The 19540-nt window shown below is 43.3% G+C and overlaps 1 long non-coding RNA gene across 1 annotated transcript in view; it reads left to right on the top strand.

The window, feature by feature from the left end:
- Positions 1-1408: 1408 nt before the first annotated feature.
- The window catches only part of LOC311599114, a 28827-nt gene continuing 10695 nt past the window's right edge, over positions 1409-19540 (top strand). The window contains exons 1-2 of the long non-coding RNA XR_014779766.1: positions 1409-1788; positions 11658-11814. This is a non-coding gene — a long non-coding RNA (uncharacterized lncRNA). The remainder of the gene's footprint in view (positions 1789-11657; positions 11815-19540) is intronic.

The raw sequence follows: 19540 nt of genomic DNA on the forward strand, positions 1-19540 counted from the left end.
CACTGAGACCACTCCCCCTTCCACCACTTGTTTCACAGTGTAGCCCAGGCTGACCTCAAACTTGGGATCACCCTGCCTCAGTTTCCCTAGTGCCAGGAAACATCTATCTCATCAAACCCAATGGTATCTTGGTGGTTACTGTCAACGCCCTTAGTCTATCCTTAACCTCAGGAAGTCTACAGTCACACGAATTTCTGAAGGCCACTTGCCACTGCCCCATTTCTCCTAGAATCTCACATCTCCTTTTATTAACCAGGTAGATAACATGCATCTTTTAAAAGTTCCTCAGGGCATTCCCAGGCTCAGGGAGTAGGTGGCACTTAAAACACTAGCTTTTGACTCTGCTTGAACCAATCTCTTTAGTGGCTAAAAGAAACAACACAAAAATACTAAAGCCTGGCTTCACAAAGACAAGAGAACTCAACCTAGGAAGTAGGCTCCTCTGCCCTCCCTCTGTGTGTGTGTGTGTGTGTGTGTGTGTTTGTGTGTGTGTGTGTGTGTGTTGCAGGTACATGTGTGTGCCAGCCAGCAGCAGCATCACCTTTTTTTTTAAAGCATCCTAAGATGACTCAAACAGTTCAAGTTGTAAAATACCAAGTTACAACTTAAGACAGAGAAACAGATATGGAAAAGACTCAAGGAAAGGACAAAGGAACAACTCTGATCTCTTAGGTAATTAATAATGAACCTTAAGGCCAGATGAGATTATTTTTAAATGGAAGCCTTATAGTAGAGCGTACGCTATAACCAATATAATAATAAAATAACATGATGGCTAAAAGCAATTGAAATCAGTGTTAAGAATTTCAAATACAGAAAGGACACGTGTTAGTGGTAAACAGGCTTCCGAGCTTGCCGTTTTCTTGTTGGGCACTGGTGTGCCACCTTGTCTGTGTACTGGAGTCAGCTGGGCAGCTTTAACTACACCAGTGGTTGCCACGAATTCTGATTGAACTGTTGAGTGAATCAGGCAGAGTGGAGGTTTGAATGGCTCTCATGTGTTCTATTGGAAACACTTGATTTAAGCAGGTGTGATGGCTCAGTACTTGCCAGGCTGAGGCAGGAGGGCTGCTGAGAGTTTCAAGGTCACTCTGAGCTACAGAGTGAGACCTTACCTCAGAAAACAAGCAGTAACAACAAAACTAACACAAAACTGACTAGGAGATGGCAAAACAAATCCACCTAAGTACCTGCCTGTCACCCACCTACCCCCTTAGCCGCCCACTGTAGTGGAAGTTTTGCTTTCTTTGTAAACTTAGTTATGTTATGTAAATATGTTTTTGTTCTAATCTCAAGTGTGGGATTTCGGCTTGAGCTTTAGCTTGTCCACACCTGTTAACTGTTCCACGAGGGGGGCGTGGCTTTTGCCTCCATGCGCAGCACGGAGAGGGGCGTGGTCTAAGGCCGTGAAGATACAAAGAAGAGCACAGCAAGCGCTTTGCGTGGCGTGGGTGTAGCAGTTTGAAGAGATCTGAGGCGGACAGTGTGGCAGTTAGGAACAGTTAGGAGAGAAACACTTCTGGGAGCCATGGCTTGGAGGAGACTGATGGCTGCGTCTGCTGTTGGCGGAGACCGGTATAGCCCAGAAGAACCCAACTAACCCTGAACAGCCAGGAGAAGTAAAGGGTCCCTCTCTCCCTACAAACCTTCTCTCTCCTACATAGGGTTGGGAGGTTGGAAGGGAGGTTGAGATCTAAACACTCCAAATAAAGTAGAGTTTAAAAGAAAGAGTGCTACACCCACCCACTTACCTGTCTACCATCCACTGCCGACTCGTCTTACCAAAAAGTAAGAAAAGGAACCATCTGAGTGAGATGTAAGCAAGCTGGGCAAAGGCATTGCATTATACTTCTTCTGTCTCCCATATATTAAATGCAAAAATTCAAGTTCTATTTTCAACAGCCACGGAGCAAAAACTTTTAGAACGATTTATAATATCTTTTATTCCAGATTTTTAGATCTGAAACAGCCTCGGAGATTGTTCCCTGTAACTTTCCAAGGGGAGACAATGAAATCATTTATATACCCACTCAGGGGTGAGGGGCTTATCCACAAACAGTTAAAAACACAAACTGTTTCCTATTCAAAGTCATCCAGCTTTAAAGACACAGCTCTTTGTAAATAAACATGGTTTCAGAAACTATTAGCTTTTAGAAAGAGCTGGAGTCGAAATTAGGTGTTGACTGCAATGCTCTTGGTCTCTTACAGGGGCCTGAACCTCACCAGTTAGGCTAGTGAGGCCTGGGCACCCACGGTCCCTGACCTCCCAGTGCTGGGATCCGAGAACCAGGCTCCTATGTCTTTTATTCTGTGTGGGTGCTGGGGATTGAACTCATGTCCTTGTACTTACGTGGTGAGCACTTTGCCAACAGAGCCCTCTTTGTTATTTTGTGACAAGAACACTTAGGCAGATCTCCCTTCTGCACAGCACTGTGAATGTGTATGCCGCATTGCTAGCTGTGGGTACTATGTGCCTCAGATCTTAGGATCTGCATAGACAGACCACACCGTTCCCTTTGACTTACGCCTCCCCACTGACCCCCTCAATTTTGGTCCCTGGCAATCCCCCATTTAGTCTCTCCTCCTGTTCCCTTATGTTTAAACAACGTTTCCAGTGAGAACATTCTAAGGAGGGAATGTGACCTTTGCATAAAATGTCACTTTATCTCTTATGTGAGTGAGAATGGATTCTGCAGCGTAAAGCTGGGAACACTGGCCAGTAGAGGCGACTCTTGCCTTGAGTTTCGAAACTGAACAGTTTTCTTTGGATTGCAGGTATCAGAGGGGAGTAAGTCTTAAGGCATCTGTGCTGATTGGTTTTTGTTAAATTGACCCAAACAAGTCACCCAGGGAAAGGGAACCCCCAACTGAAGAATCATTTGCATTATGTTGGAGAGTGAGCAAGTCTGTGGGGTGTTGTTAAATAACAATATTTCCTGGTGCTCTTTCTAAAAAAAAAAAAAACTGTGGTAAGCAGTCCCAGAGCTTTCAGTGTGCAGTGTATTCCATGGTGTGTTTAATTTTTCTTTCAGTGCTCCGTTGAGGGTAAATATAAAATACAAAGGGCTTAGAATAACAACCCTCATGACTCATCATTGCTTGTTATCTCAGTAGATAAGAAACCCGTATTTTAGGTGGAGGCTTATTCTGTTGCTTGGGATGGTCTGGAACTCGGGCTCAAGAAACCTCCTGCCTCTGCCTGCCACACAGCTGATACTGTCGGCTTGTGCCACTATACAACTCTGTATAGTAACCCTTTAATTTCCCAGTTATGTCTGTCTTTTGACCTGCTCCATTTCACGAGGGCCGAGATACTGACTTATATGTTAATTTACATGACATGTCCTGAGTTTCTGTTTACATATTAGGCTGTACCATAGAAATTGGCTGTACTTAGAGACCAATAACTTATCATTCAGTGTCTTAGGACACATGCTATAGGATGTCTGCTGCAATCTGCTTCCTTTAAGACCTCCTTTACAGGTTACTGGGCTCATGTGTGGTGTTGAAGTGCATGGGGAAGTCAGGAAGTTTTGGGGATGGACCAAGAGATTGTTGGTGAGGAAATGAAGAAATATCAAAGTTCAGGAAATGAGATTGAGCTTTTGATATATAAAATGTGCTTCCTTTTTTATTGTGTCCACTGTAAAAAGTTGGGAACATATTTATTCATAAATTATGCATATTAAATGTATATTATAAATGTACATATATACCCCAAACTTATATGTGGTATATTTACATGGCTGAGAAGCCATTTTGGCAGCTTTGATTTCTATCTTAACACTGTATTCAAGTTATTTGCAATGTTATTACACAGTTTGCTAAATATAGATTTTAATGGATGTATGATATCTTCTAATATATTTACAATGATTTAATTAATCCTTCCCTTATCAATACTTCTTTAGGCTTCTTTCACTGTTTTATTATTACAAAGGGGAATATATATATGTATATACATATATATGCATATATAGATGTTCTCCTCTGTATAGTAAAAATATACATATATATTATATTTAAACAATGTTGATACTTATTGTAAGTCATGCTTTATTTTTCTTTTTATTTATTTTTTTGTGGAAAAGATTGGTAGTTTATTACACAATCTGAGACATGGGCTCTCTAATATATATTTTTAAATAATTCAAAGAGAAAAACTTATTAAAAAGTAAGTACAATAATGTATAGCGAAGGGAGTAAAATTGGCTCATAAATACATGAAAAGATGTTCAAATCACTTCTACATGGAAAATGCAAATTAAAATTACATCAAGATACCGTATTTTACTCTCATATTGGTAAAAATCCAAAAAATTGACAACCCTCAAGGTTGGCAAGATTCAGAAAAATGAGAGCAGTGATTCATTGCTGGTGGGAGCATAAATAGCTATAATCATGCTGGAAGTCAAGTTGGCAATATTTTTGAAATTACAAGTACATGGACTTTTTCACTCAGCAGTTCTAATTCTAGAAGAATATTTACAGATATAGTCACACATGGGAAAAATCATGAATGTGCATGGTTACTTACTGCAACACATTTTATAATAGCAGGGAATTAAAAAAAAGTCTACGTGCTGGAGAGATGGCTCAGCAGTTGAGAGCACTGGCTGCTCTTCCAAAGGACCCAGGTTCAATTCCCAGTACCCACATGGCAGCTCACAACTGTCTGTAACTCCAAGATCTGACACCCTCACACAGACATACACACAGGCAAAACCAATGCACATAAAATAAAAATAAATAAAAATTTTAAAAAAATCTGAAAGTTCATCAATAGAGAGTTGTTTAAATATACTATGACACATCCAAGTAAGAAGATAAAAACAAAAAGAAACTAGGAAATAAGAAAACTTTGTACTGTTAGTAAGTCATACTTTATATGAGCACATATACAGAATTAGAATTATATGGACAGTCTGTGTCATGAGGGTCTTATGAAACGCAGCAGTCAGAACCGGCTAGCTGTCATGAAACTGCAGGCAGAGAGTCGCGGTGTCCATGGCATAGAACTGCCCACACACTCAGATGAAGAGCCCCGGGCTCTGACAGAATCCTGACAGCTGGGATTGAGTTAGGGTTGCCCCACTTCAGAGACTGCTCTTCTCCTATCTCACTCACTGAGTGTGTATTAGACAATGTTTATCTTTGTTTAAATCACATTAATTATGGGTACATATTCCCACTTGTTATGACTTATTGTTTATAAAGAAATGTGAGTTAAGCCAAATGAGAAGCCAGGCTCAAGGAAGACTTCAGAAAGGACTGGATTTTACTATTATCAAATTTAAGCTTTATGAATGCTAACCATGAAAAAAAAACCAAACCATTCAAATGTCTTTACGCACCTTCGTTTTTGTTAAGTTACTTTTCTGTGTTTAACTTATTTACCTATATAACCAGTTAGGCTAATTCATTCCAGAGAAACTTCTGGAATTGCTATTAGACTTTTGCTGAACCATCTTGTATCAGTGTGTCTTCTTTTGGTGTGCTTTCTGTCTCTCAGTCTCTCTCTGCGTGTGTGCGTGTGTGCGTGTGTGCGCGTGTGCGCTCGCGCGTGCATAAACAAGCACACTCGCACACACTTGTAGAGGCCAAAGCAGGACCTGGAGGTCCTCTATTGTTTCCCACTTACTGCTGTGAGGCAGAGTGTCTCGCTGAACCACACACAGCTCTCCTCCATTTTCCCTGGGCGGGCTGACCACTGAGCTCTCTGGTCCCACCTGTTCCCAACATCTAATGTTGGGGTTGTGGCCATGCCTGACTTTTTGGCGTGGGTGCTGTTATATAGTGCAGGCTGGCCTTGAATTTACAAGGATCCTCCTGGTTCTGTCTCCCAAGTGCTGGGATTAAAGGCATGAGCCACCACACCCAGCCTTCATGCAGTATTTTAACACACTTATCATCCTGTTCTTGTATTTTATTTTATTTTTCCCTTTTGATACAAGGTCTCTGTAGCCCAGGCTAGCCTCCATTGTGCATCTGAGGAGGATCTGAAACTTATGACCAGCCAAGTGCTGGGACTACAGATGTGCACCACTGTACTAGTTTAATATCATGCTAGGTGTCAAACCCAGGGCTTGCCTCGTCTTACACAGCACCATGCCAAAAGACCTATATCTCCATTTCTTGCTATTGTTAGGTAGCTCAGGCTGGCTTGACAGCCTGTAGTCTCTTGACAGATGGGATTAAAGCCATGTACTACCATTGCACCAGGCTTCTCAATGTTTTAACTTCTTTTCTTTTCCCCCCTCCTTTCCTCTCTCCTTCCCTATTTCTTTTCTTTTTTCTTTGTTTGTTTATTTTTGAGAGAGAGAGAGTCTGTCTACATAGCTCTGGCTATCCTGGAATTCACTAGGTAGACCAGGCTGGTCGCAAGCTCACAGGAGCCTCTGCCTCCTGCATGCTGAGATTGAAGGTGTGCACCACTGCACTTTAACCTTTTCCTTTGTCTGCTCAACTTTGTTAGCTGATGTTCCCTCATGGGAGTTGGTTGATTGGTTTTTTTCATATGAACATGAAATAAGAAGGGGGTGCTTCTCTGGGTGTTTCTGTGCTTAACATTTTGGAAAGCACCCCTGGACTCTTCCCTGCCAGGGTTGGGGGCTTCACTGGTCGCCGTGATTTGGATAGCAAGCGTTTCCTCTAGGAGAGGCTCCTGTGTGGAAGGGTTGGTTCTCAGGTGGTGGTGGATGCAAACATCGGGATTTGTGGTTAATCAATGGGTTAGTATGCTGCCAGATTCTTAGCTTAACTGTGTTGGTGGAGGTATTGGAACCCTTCAGGGGTGACAAAAGGAAATAAATTCCCAGGTCATGTCTTTGGGGGGGGGGCAGGGAATGTCTTATCCTGGAACTCACTCCCTCTGCTTTCTGGCCACATTGGGGTGAGCCCTAACTTTGTATATGTTTCACTTCACCATGCCCATGTCCAGGAGCCAATAGGAATCCATCCTCTTTTAGATGGTTTCTCTTAAGTACTAGTCACAGTGGTTATAGACTAAGCGAGTTTGTGCTGGGCCTCTGCACTTCTGTTGCTTTTTAATGTTATGGGTTGAGGTTTCTGAGACGTAGCAAGAGTGCCATTCTGAAGTCAGCTTTCTGTGTGGCATAGGCCCAGGCTTTGATTTGTTCAAGAGTGACTTTGCTTTTCATCTCTCACTCAAGGCCTGGAAGACCTGCTTCCCCTATGTAGTTGCTTGGTTTTCCTAGGTCTCTGGTAATGGACTGCGTACGACACTGGCCTCCAGGCTGTACCAGTGCATTAGCTGCAGCTTCTCTGCCTCCTGTGTGCTCCAGCCCATGAGGATCTCCTCTGGGTTGTGCTGAGTATGGCTTTACACTTTCATACAGTTCTCTGCATTCTTCTAGCATATTCATTCAAGATTATTTATTTAAACACTTTCCTGTAGGTCGTCATTCCGTGTGTGTTTGTATGGGACGGGGGAGCTAAAGGGCTCAGCTTAGCCCTTGGTGTTCCTATCAGTCCCATTACTAGCTCTGCCTTTAAATGTGCTTTATATAATTCCTAGTCATTCACCTTGTAGCTTATAGGCTACCTGTTGAATTTTTTTTAAAGCCAGGTATCTATTGCTTTGATTTTGAGATAGGGTCTGGCTGGGTATTCTGCCCAAGCTGAGTTTGAATTAAATCCTCTCATTTCAGCCTCATGAGTAGTTAGGATTTCTGATGTGCACTGTGGAGCCCAACTCCTGAGCCTGGAAGCCAATGTCATCATAGGATACATTCATTGTATTGGGGTTAGTTCCACCATTTTGATCTCCACACCTTCCTCCTTGCTGCCGCCTTCCTTTTGCTGGAGTGCATCCTCAGGCAACTGTTTCAGGAAGTACCACTAGAAGTGATGAACTGTGCCTTTGAATGCATGGGAATATCTTCATTTCACCTTCACGTGTGAGTGCTGGTGATTTTACTGGCACTAGATCTCTATGTGCGAAACCACGCTCCCCGAACAAAACTGGAAGAGATAGTCCCACAGTATCCAACCCATTTCTGAGAAGCTTTCTGCCAATCTCCAGCAAGCTCCAGGAATGTGTGCCCTGGGCTTTGGAGCTTTTTATCTCTGGATGCTCATTCACTTGATACACTCCTGTTTACACTAAAATTCTAAGTTAAAATAGAATTATATCATTTACCCTTCCATTTTCTCCAGCCATCCATTTGGATGTTCCCTATGCCCTCTGCAACTGATGGCCTCTCTTCCTTTATTATAATTATCTATCTAGCTGTCTGCCTATGTGTGTGTGTGTGTATGTATGTATGTATGTATGTATGTATGTATGTATGTATGTATTTGTCTACATACAGCCTGCTGAGTTTTCCTATACTTTCTTAGTAAACTTCTTCCCCTTGATTTGTTTTCTTCTTCTGAAGTTTTGGTAGATTGACTGAATTGCTTTCATTTGCCTCATTCTTGTTATAGGCTCAACATATTCTCCATCTTTTTGTTAGGCAGCTTGAGAGATTCAGGTTTTTTTATTTGGCTGGAGAGATGGTGCAGACAGTAAGGGTACTTGCTGCTAAGCTCAAGGACCAGGGTTCAATTCCTGGAACCCACATGGTAAAAAGAGCAAATCAACTCCTGTAGGTTGATTCAAACCTCCTCAGGTATCATGATTCACAAGTATGTGTGCACACATAAACATAAATAAATAGCAAGGAAAAATTTGTTTTAAAAGTTTGTATTTTTAGCCTAAGAAATATTTATTATTATTAATTATTATTATGAGATGGGGTCTTGTTATATTGAGTAGGGGTAATAAAAATTATTTTTATTAATATATGCAAATGTCTTATAATATTTTTGAATTGCTTTTTAGTTTATTCTTAAAATTGTTTTTTGTTGTTCTAAGTAATATATTTTTAATTATTCTAATGGTACTCAGACTTTTAAAATATGGTTTTCTTTCCCTTAAATTCTCTCTTCTCTGGTAATAGTATTATTTGTTTTGATTTTTTTTCCTTGCTTCATTATACACCAGGTTCTTCTTGGTTCTATATTTTCTTTACACCTTAAGGATTTCATAAACAGTTTTGCCTAATTTCTGCTGCCTTCCTCCACTGTCTTGTCTATACATACTCTAGAATTAGGCTTTTCACTCCCCAGCAATGGAGAAGAGAAGGATTTGTGTGCCAGAGTGGACCTTGTGGGTAGCTTGCTTCACTTTGAAGTAAGGATGGAGGAGGAAGCCTTCAGGTCAGCACTCCCTCCTCTTTAGTGTCATAAGGAGAAGGGAGATACAACCGACTCTGTGTTTCTAGGTAATCAGCAGAGTCAGCCAACCACAGACAGGACATGTGTGAACAACAACTGTGTCCATCCTCAGTAGGTTGACTTTTTTTTAAAAAAAAGATTTTATTTATTATATATACAGTATGATCCAGATCACATTATAGATGGTTGTGAGCCACCATGTGGTTGCTGGGAATTGAACGCAGGACCTCTGAAAGGCGGACAGTGATCTTAACCACTGAGCCATCTCTCCAGCCCCAGTAGGTTGACTTTTTTCTTGTCATTTTCCCCAAACAACTTTTAAATGGCACTAACAATATATTATATATTATAAATGATTTTTAGATGATTACTTAAGGTACACGGGAGGATGTGTGAAGATAAATACAAATACTATAACGTCTTATGTAAGTAACTTGGTTACCTGTGGATTTTGGTACCTGAGGAGGAGGGCTCTGATCCATAAAAAACCTTGATATATCGCTTTCCTTTAGACACCCTACTCATTCAGGTTTTCCATCTCCGATGGGTACATATTTACATTTTTTGTGTGTGTGCGCTTGTGTGTGTGTGTGTGTTTTCCTTGAGAGCCACTGACTTCTTTGTGATCATCCTTATATTAATTCCTTTAAAATATAATATCTTTAGTCTTTGAGATTTTGTACATGCATATGAAATATATATGTATGTATATACATATATACATATAATTTTTCCGATACAGGGTTTCTCTGTGTAGTCCTGGCTGTCCCGGATTTGCTTTGTAGACCAAGCTGACCTTGATCTGCCTGCCTCGGCCTCCTGAGTGCTGGGATTACAGGCGTGTGCCACTGATCCCCGCTGCGTACAGTATATTTGGATAATATTCATCCCTGACTCCTCTCCTTACTCCTGTTGGATCCATCCTACACCCAAGTCTCTTCCTAACTTTGTGTTCCTTTTCTTTGTGTACTCTGTCATCTATCAACCATCTATTTCTTTTATAACCAATTCACTGTGTCCAATTTATGCTGATTAAACATGATATGTGTGGCACCACCCATGGGAGCATGCTTGACCCTCCAGAGGCTGTACCTTTAAGGAAAAACATCCCCCTTCCTCTAGCTGAGGGTGGGGTCTCACAGCCCCTCTCTACGCTCATGCTGGTACACTGACTGGCTTGTCATGTGCAGCCAAGCGCAGCTGCTGTGAGTCATGAGTGAACTGCTCCAGTCACGCAGAGGATACTGTTATGCCCCAGGCCTCCCTGACCTCTGACACTACTTTTTTGGTTCTGTTTCATTACTAACTTGCTTCCAAACACTTTCCTATGTCATTCTCTTCAAAGATTTCCCTTTGTGCATAATTTTATAGGCATTTAAGTGGAGTCCTGGGAGAGAGAAAAACAAATACCTGTGTTTGCTCTGTGACCATTAGCCTTTGACTTATTACTGTCTAGTTTGCAGTCTGAACAGGTATATGCTAAAACTTATCAAATGTACTTTTTATCATAAAATATATATGCAGATAGGATTGGACAGGATTTTCATTTCCATTTAGTTACAGGCTAACAGGTGCTAAGGTCAGGTCAGTAGTGGCAGACACTTTGGCGTTCCTTCTAGAGAGTCTGCAAATACAGGAATCCTGCGGCGTTTGAGCTTCAGTTCAGGCGTCCCATGCAGAGACTGCTAGAATGCCAAGATTTCACGGGCAGATCGAGTGTGGGGATGTGGGTGGGATGCTTGGCTGAGCCAATGTCAGTTAGAGGCACCTTGTACCTGTCAGGTGACTTTCAAAGGAAGGGAGGCAGGACGGAAACAGCATTGGCGAGGACACGAAGACCAGGGAATCTTGTATAGTGTTGGTGGAAAATAAGTGAGGACATCTTAGGAAGCAGCATGGAGGCCCCTCCAAAACCTATAGCTAGAACTACCATATACTCTAATAATTTCCCAAAGCAACAACTTGGTGTCTGTGACAGATGAGTGGACCAAATTTATATGTATATATATGTATATATATATATATGTTATATACACACAATGGACTCTTACTCTTTGAAAAGAAGGAAATCTTGTCATTGGCGACAATGTGGATTACTCTGCAGGGCATTAAACCAGATAAAATAATCCAGCTCAGAAAGACAAATGCTACTGCTCCACACCGTCTATGGAAGCCCTCAGGGAACAAAAAGGATTGAGAATTATAAGCCTACTTTCATCAATACAGGTGGGATGGGAAGATGTACAGTAAAGCAAAGGGGAGTGGGTGAGGGAAAGAAGTCAAATGTAGTTCCTTGGCACTCACCTACCTGCCATTACTTGGGTTCTCTTTCCTCTTTGAGTTTGTCAGCTAAAGTCCTTCTTTCCTGTACTGATCTGACAGTCTTACATAGACCTTTCTCCCGCCCTGTTTTCTAGGTAACTTAGGATATGAAGAAAGGAGTGAAGGAGAAATGGGGACAACAAGTCACACTTGGTGAGTTATCTCCAAACCGAAGAATAATTTTTCAAGAGTGAAAAACGAGAGAAATTACGATGTAACGGCAAGAAGATCAGGTCCCAAGAAGTAAGTAGGGTAAGTGATGCGCTCTTGCTTTCCTGGTCATTCAATAGTCTCTGGCCACCTGAGAAAGGTGTGAGGATCACTTTTTATCGCAGCCTGGACACAGAAACTCACATTTCAGCTGCAGTCGAGGTGGTTATCTGTATTCCTCACCGACACCCTTCCTTCCCCACCTCACAATTGCAGATCACTTCTAGGCAGTTTCAAGAGGCTATTAAACACTGGCATGGATACCCACAGAAGAGACGCTATCGTCTCCGGGGGCCTCTCAGAACAGCTGATCAGCACAGATAGGCAGAGTTTCACCCATCAAAAGAGATGGGAAGCCGAGAGCCCAGCAAAGCATTGTGGGAGGAGACAGCAGAGAAGGCATAGACTGAATCCTGGGCTGGACCGCTGCTGAGAAATGCATGTGCTAGTGAGCCCTTGGCGTGTGCGGTGCTAGTGCAGGCTGTGTATGATGGAGATTTTGGGGTTCGTGTCTGTCCACAGGACAGGGTCTCAGGTCAGTTCTTGGTGATCTTCTGTCTTGACTGAGCATTAGTATTCCCCTAGGCAATTCAAGCACAGTGGAATTCTCCGTAAGTGGGTGGGAGCCACGAGTCCTGTACGTTGTCCCTTCTGTTACACACAGGATTGGGTCTCACCCAAGTGCACATGCCTTGGATGTGCATGAAAATGTGTTAGTGATGAAAGCCATGGCTTTTATTCATCCAGTGACTTCCACCCATGATAGGCTACAGTTGACCACTAGCCACTTGCTTGCCATTAAGCATAGGGTTAAGTCAAAGTGGGTGGATCTCTAAAAACAGCCTGATCCTGATCCAAGTTACAATGTAGGGGTAAGTTCTGGTTTGCTTTCACACTTTCCTTCCAGACAGACAGCAGTGTGTGGTCCTGGCAACTGAAACTGTATGGATTCCTTTGGTTCAGGCACAGTCTCTTGCTACTTATGACCTGTTCATAGGTATTTCCAGAAGGCCTTTTACTTACCAGATCCAACGTATAGCACAAGGGGCAGGGGACTGCAACCCAGCTGGGAGCTCCAGGCACAGGGCAGTCAACTGATGAGGGCTGGAAAGGGGGCTGTACACCCTCCCCTGTGCAAAGAAGAAAGGAAAGTTAAGCCAGCACTTTCTGTTTTGTTCTATGGAGAAAACTATGCCCAGAAAAGTTTGTACTCTTTTTAATCCTAGCTTTTCTTAAAGCATTCATTTATTTGTGTGTGTGTGTGTGTGTGTGTGTGTGTGTGTGTGTGTTTGTGGCATGTGTGCCATAGTACACACCTGGAAGTCAGAGGGCAACTTGAGGAAGCTGATGGCCTCTTTCTACCATATGAGCTCCAGGGATCAAACTCAGCCAGCAGGCTTGGGGGCAAAGCACCTCACCTGCTGCGTTATCTCTTCAGCTGGTACCATTTCTACTTAGCTCATCCCCTTCCATAGTAACACACAGGTACTGTTACCAAGTGGTTTATATGGCATGTGATACTTAGATGATATAAAATGGCCAAAATTAATATTTTTCTTTAAGAGAAATTGTGAGGGCATGTGAGAGACAAGGTTCAGTGTGTGTGTGTGTGTGTGTGTGTGTGTGTGTGTGTGTGTGTGTGTGTGTGTGTGCCTGTGTAGCCGACCCAGAGATTTATACTCATTAGCGAAGAACTCTAACATGCACTTCTGTGCCTAGTTTCCTTTCTTTAGTTACTGTAAGTCAGGATTTCCTCCACTGTCCAGGTTTGCCTCAAACTCGCAATGCTTCTGTCTCAGCTTCCAGAGTAGCTGGGATTAGAGGCTTGAGCTGCCAAGCTGAAGTTCAGTTTTTGAATTCCATCATTCTCATAGCCATTAGGACAGGACTGCCTGTTAGAAAAACTGTTCCCTCAAACGGGGCACCACCCACTGGGAGCAAATCTTTTGGGGAGCAAGAAAAATAGAAGAGTGAGAGTGTTGGATGTGTGATGTACACTTGTGGTACCAGTACTTGGGAGCTGGGGTGGGGGGACAGTGGGTTCAAGGCCTGCCTCAGTAACATAGTGAATTCCAGGCTGGTCTGCGGTACATCAGATCTGGTGGTGGTGGTGGTGGGATGTCTTTAACATAAAAAGTGATCTTGCTTAATTACAAACTGTATTAGCCCTTTTAGTCTCACAAATGACACAACTGGTACACCTCATCCATAGATGACACACTCAAGAGGTTTGATAGTACATTAACTTGTATGCATCCAGCTTGCTTATCCTGGCTTCATGTCTATTTCCCTCCATCTCTTCGCCCTCTGATGTTCCATAGCATGGGCACCAGGAATTTTCTGGAAGGCATGCAACACTTTATATGCACACACAAATTCTTAGAGATGAAATCTGGAACATCGCCAGACTTTGAGAAGGGTTTGTCACCACTGGTTTTCAATGTGACTCTGGAATTTGTTAGTGTCTACAATACAAGATTTTATGTCCAAAAGGCTTTAAAAAGTTCAGGAGGGGCTGAGGGCACAATTCAGTAGAGTGCTTGCTAAACATACAGGAAACTCTGGGTTCAATCATCAGAGCTGCATAAGCTGGGCATGGTGGTGGATTCCTGTAATCGTAACATTTGGGAGGCATAAACTTGGGACCCTTGGCTATGGAGTTGGAACCCAGTCTGGTCTACATGAGACTGTGTCTCAAAAAAATAAAACAAAACATTTCATGAAATTGGGACTTAGACAAAAATATGGTGTGGAAATCCTAAAAGATTAAATACATCCATTTTGACTTTGTTTTAAAAGTTCAGTAGTTGAAAAGCAAAGCAAGTAAAAAAAAAAAAAGCATAATTTCCTCACCTTTCCCATTGATTTTGAATTGTATTACTGGCAATGCAAACACCAGGATACGTCCTAGAAAACTTTTCTTTGGGATCACTGATGTGTGCAATGGCAAAACAAGTTACGTCAGAATACCCAGAAGGCGTAGCAAATGCACTGAGAACTGATTTGGACTGTCAATCAAATAGGCTGTGCAAACTTGCACGTGCAGCTTTCCACTCAGCTAAGACAGAAAGAAGCTCCCCAGTTGGCATCCCTCAGCTCGCAGCAAAGCGCTATACACACACAAGACATTGAAATACTTGGATTGAGTCAATTCTTTTGGTATCACTCATAAATTAATGAGGACCGTGTAACTCTGTCTAGTTTCAGAGTAGTTAGAAAAAGGCCGCGCTGTGGGACGGAGTGGGGCTCCCGGTGTTACGTAACAGGCCAGAACGCCGTCCAGCAGTGCACTTAAGGTATCAGCTGGAGCAACCTTACCCAGGAATTCTTCACCTTGAAGTTTCTCTCTGAGGCAAAGTAGCTTGACTTTCAATTCCGCCGATGGCTAAGGTCTGGTACAAGGCAATCCTCTGCTCCCATACTTAGAAAGATGGGCTGGCAGAAGTGTATTTTAGCCAGGGCTGCAGCTCACCATAGGGGCTTGCTTGTCCTGGGTCCTGAATTTGGTCCCCAAGTCTTCCCCTTCTTCCCTAATTCAAATTTTTTTCAATGCTTAGAATTCCTACTGCATATTTCATATTCCCCTCTATTTCCATTAGTACCTAGCCTCCCAGTACATTTATTTAATCTACAGGCCCATGGGCCCCACACATCCCAAGATAGCAACAAATAAGGCCCAGCACACTTTTAGATGTCAATGTCATATCAGAATGTCAAAATGTTGGGCACTCCTGGTGGGTAATTCATGGATACCCAATGCATACCATCCCCAGTTTTCAGCTAGGAGGCAGCTGGATCTTCCCTCAGATCGCCATTTTTGGTTGTTGTTGATGACTATTTTATTATTACTATTATTATTAATCCTAGCTGCAATGCCACAAGACTCCTCCCTGGTGGGAATGCACTCTCTCCTCTTCATGTCTGACCAGGGCCAGTAGGTCCTGGCAGTTTTTCTCCTTTAACACGCTACCTTCACCAAAAGTGTCCAGCTTGTGTCCTGGGCAGAGATTGGCCCGTGGGCAAACTAAAGGGGGGCACAGTTAGTTTGTGGAACACCAAGAACTCCTACCATCTGGGAATACCTGGTAGCCACTCCTCTAGAGCACTTGCCATTTAAGTGATTTGGTGAGCATAGGATTTTTTGGGCAAGAGACCAATACCATATTTCAGGTCAGGAAAGCGCATAGCAGCCAGCTTCACTAACGGGGAAGTGGAAGACAGAGGTCCATGCTTTACTGAGTGTTGAGCAGAGGGGACCCATTCCTGGAACCCGGGACCCTGGAGGTAGCTGGTCTCCAGACAGGAGATGAGTAGGTACAACAGGTTAGAGCTAAGAGGGTCCCTGGATGCTGGCCACCCTGATGCAAGCACGAGACAAGGCCAGCTCAGAATGAACTGGAAATGATGAAAACAAGGTGAGCATCAGAGAGACCACAAGTGTTCCCTCCTGTCAAAGCATCCGGAAGTGGCTGAGAGAGGAAAAGGGATCTCAGGCAGTTTATAGATGAAAGCGCTTCATGACAACCTTCCCCAGCAGGGTCTGGGAACCGGAGGTGGGCATCTGCAGTCAGATGTACTGGCCATTATAGTGGGAGAAGAGACAGCAAGAGTCAGGCAGAGAGATAGACCCATAGGAGAAGCAGTGACAATCAGAGCCCAGGGTCTGGTGGGCCGGATGTCCCCTCCAGAGCGCCCTGGACCCTAGCCACTCGCTTGGTACTCACCGGCCTCCAGCGCTGCCCGGGGCTGCGCTGGGCGGAGCCGCCACTGCTGTGTACACTACTTGACTGCCTTGGAGCGAGCTCTCTCGAGGAGGCCAAGAGGCCCAACCGGTGGTGGAGCCTTAACTCGTAACTCGAGCCTGCCCCGCCTCGGAGCCCAGGATGCGGGCTTCCCTGCTCTCCTCCACGAGTCTCCTCTCAGACACCTAGAACTTTCTAAGATGCACTGGGAAACTTAGACCTGGGTAAAATTACCTGCAAGCACATAGATGACTGGGCTGACACCCGCCTTCATCCCCACATGGTGAGTTAATTGGTGTAAGATTTGAATAGCTTTAAGGAGGTTGCAGGAGCACTCAGTAGAAAGTGGCTTGGTATTATGTAAGCGAAAAAAGTATAATCATCAGCTGACTCGGGCATTGGACAGTTCTCAAATTTAGGGCACACTGGAGGACACTTGGAGGGGTTCTTCTTTAAGCTTTCATGAGCTGCCTTTGGAGAACACTTTACCTGCAAATAGCAACTGCTGTGCACAGGGCAGCAGGGTGTTTCTTTTGCAAGCACTGGAGAGAGAATTTACAATGCAGCTGTTATGTTTAAAGCAGATTACTATGTTACTTGGTACCAAGAAAGAAGGTGAAGAGAAAAGAGAAATTAAAGAGAGGGGAGGGAGAGGTAACCGGTCTGTTTAATTTCCAACATCCAGGTTTAGCAAGTCCCGGTGCCAGCATCCAACACGGTGAAGGAAGGAGATGATTTCTATATACAGCCAGCTCTGCATCTGTGGTTTAGCAAGGCTTTCGATTGGCAGATCAGAAGCACTGCTCTTTTGACTTACGCATTTCTGAGGGCACAGGTTGTCGCGTCACGCATGACCAACTGTGGCAGCGCTCTAAAAGCTGAAAAGAGCACTTGCTGCTCACAAGGAAACCGGTTAGTGGCTGGGATCCCGAACCAGAGGAAGGGCTGGGAATTCCTGTCTCACAGGAAGGAGCTCTGTTCCAGTGCACCAGGGCTACTTACCGAATCTGAGCAAGCTGTAAAACAGGGTTGGTCCCCCTTCGGCCACCTCTGAACAAGCCCCTGTGGAGAAGTTTTCCAAGGAGAAATTGGCTGTTGGGACATTCATTTTTGCTGTCCATTATTTTGAATTTAACATTTGTCACATATTTCTGCCCTGTAGCTTAATGCTTCTAAAGTTATAGGGGTGCACACCCAGCACCCATGCACCTAGTTAATGATTCTGAGCTGGATTCGGTAGGTCTGGAGTGGAGCCCTGAGCTGAGCATTTCCACCTGCACCCTAGAAGTACACAAGCTGTTAGAGAGTCACACTTGTGCAGAACCCCTGTAGATGGATAGGTTAAGCATTACTGCTGGGGCAGCACCCAGAACCCTAAATCATCATGAACAATAGTTTAAGTTTCAGGCAATGCCCAAGCCATATTTATTTATTTTAAAGATTTATTACTTTGTTGGGCTGGAGAGATGGCTCAGAGGTTAGGAACACTGCCTGCTCTTCCAAAGGTCCCAAGTTCAATTCCTAGCAACCACATGGTGGCTCACAACCATCTACAATGACATCTGGTGCCCTCTTCTGGCCTGCAGCCATTACAGGCAGTCAGAACACTAATACATAATAAATGAGTATATTAAAAAAAAAATAGACGTATTACTTTGTATACAGTGCTCGGTCTGCTTGTACCCATGCAGGCCAGAAGAGGGCATCAGATCCCATTATAGATGCTTGTGAGCCACTATGTGGTTGCTGGGAATTAAACTCAAGACCTCGATTTGCATTTCCCTGATGACTAAGGGGGTTGAGCATTTCTTTAAGTGTTTCTCAGCCATTTGATATTCCTCTGTTGAGAATTCTCTGTTTAGTTCCAAGCCCCATTTCTCAATTGGGTTATTTGGTTTGGTGGTGTTTAATTTCTTGAGTTCTTTATATATTTTGGATATTAGACTTTTGTCAGATGTAGGGTTGGTGAAGATCTTTTCCCAGTCTGTAGGCTGTCGCTTTGTTCTCTTGACAGTGTCTCCTGCCTTACAGAAGCTTCTCAGCCTCATGAGGTCCCATTTATTAATTGTGGACATTATGGCCTGGGCTGTTGGTGTTCTGTTCAGGAAGTTGTCTCCTGTGCCAATATGTTCCAGGCTCTCCCCCACTTTTTCTTCTAAGTGACTTAGTGTCTCTGGTTTTATGTTGAGGTCTTTAATCCACTTGTATTTGAGTTTTGTGCAAGGTGACAAATATGGGTCCAGTTGCATTTTTTTACACATAGACATCCAGTTAGACCAGCACCATTTGTTGAAGATGCTATCCTTTTCCCATTGAATGGATTTGGCTTCTTTGTCAAAAATCAAGTGACCATATGTGTGTGAGTTCATATCTGGGTCTTCGATTCGATTCCACTGATCAATCAGCCTGTTGCTGTGCCAGTACCATGCTGTTTTAATTACTATTGCTTTATAGTACAGTTTGAGATCAGGTATGGAGATTCCTCCGGAGCACCTTTTATTGTACAAGATTGTTTTCGCTATTCTGGGTTTTTTGTTTTTCCATATGAAGTTCAGAATTGAACTTTCAATGTCTTTAAAAAATTGTGTAGGTATTTTGATAGGGATTGCATTGAATCTGTAGATTGCTTTTGGTAGGATGGCCATTTTTTACTATGTTAATTCTCCCGATCCATGAGCAAGAAAGATCATTCCATCTTCTCATGTCATCTTCAATCTCTTTCTTTAGAGTTTTGAATTTTTTTTCAAACAACTCTGAGATTCCATCTTACACCCATCAGAATGGCTAAGATCAAAAATTCAAGCGACACTACATGCTGGCAAGGATGTGGGGAGAGAGGAAGACCTCCTTCATTGCTGGTGGGAATGCAAACTAGTACAGCTGCTTTGGAAATCTATCTGGTGCTATCTCAGAAAAATGGGAATAGGGCTTCCTCAAGACCCAGCTATTCCACTCCTTGGAATATACCCAGAAGATGCTCCAGCACACAACAAGAAAATTTGCTCAACCATGTTCATAGCAGCCTT

This window comes from Acomys minous, assembly GCF_964271855.1.
Source record: "Acomys minous genome assembly, chromosome: 6".
Taxonomy (NCBI): domain Eukaryota; kingdom Metazoa; phylum Chordata; class Mammalia; order Rodentia; family Muridae; genus Acomys; species Acomys minous.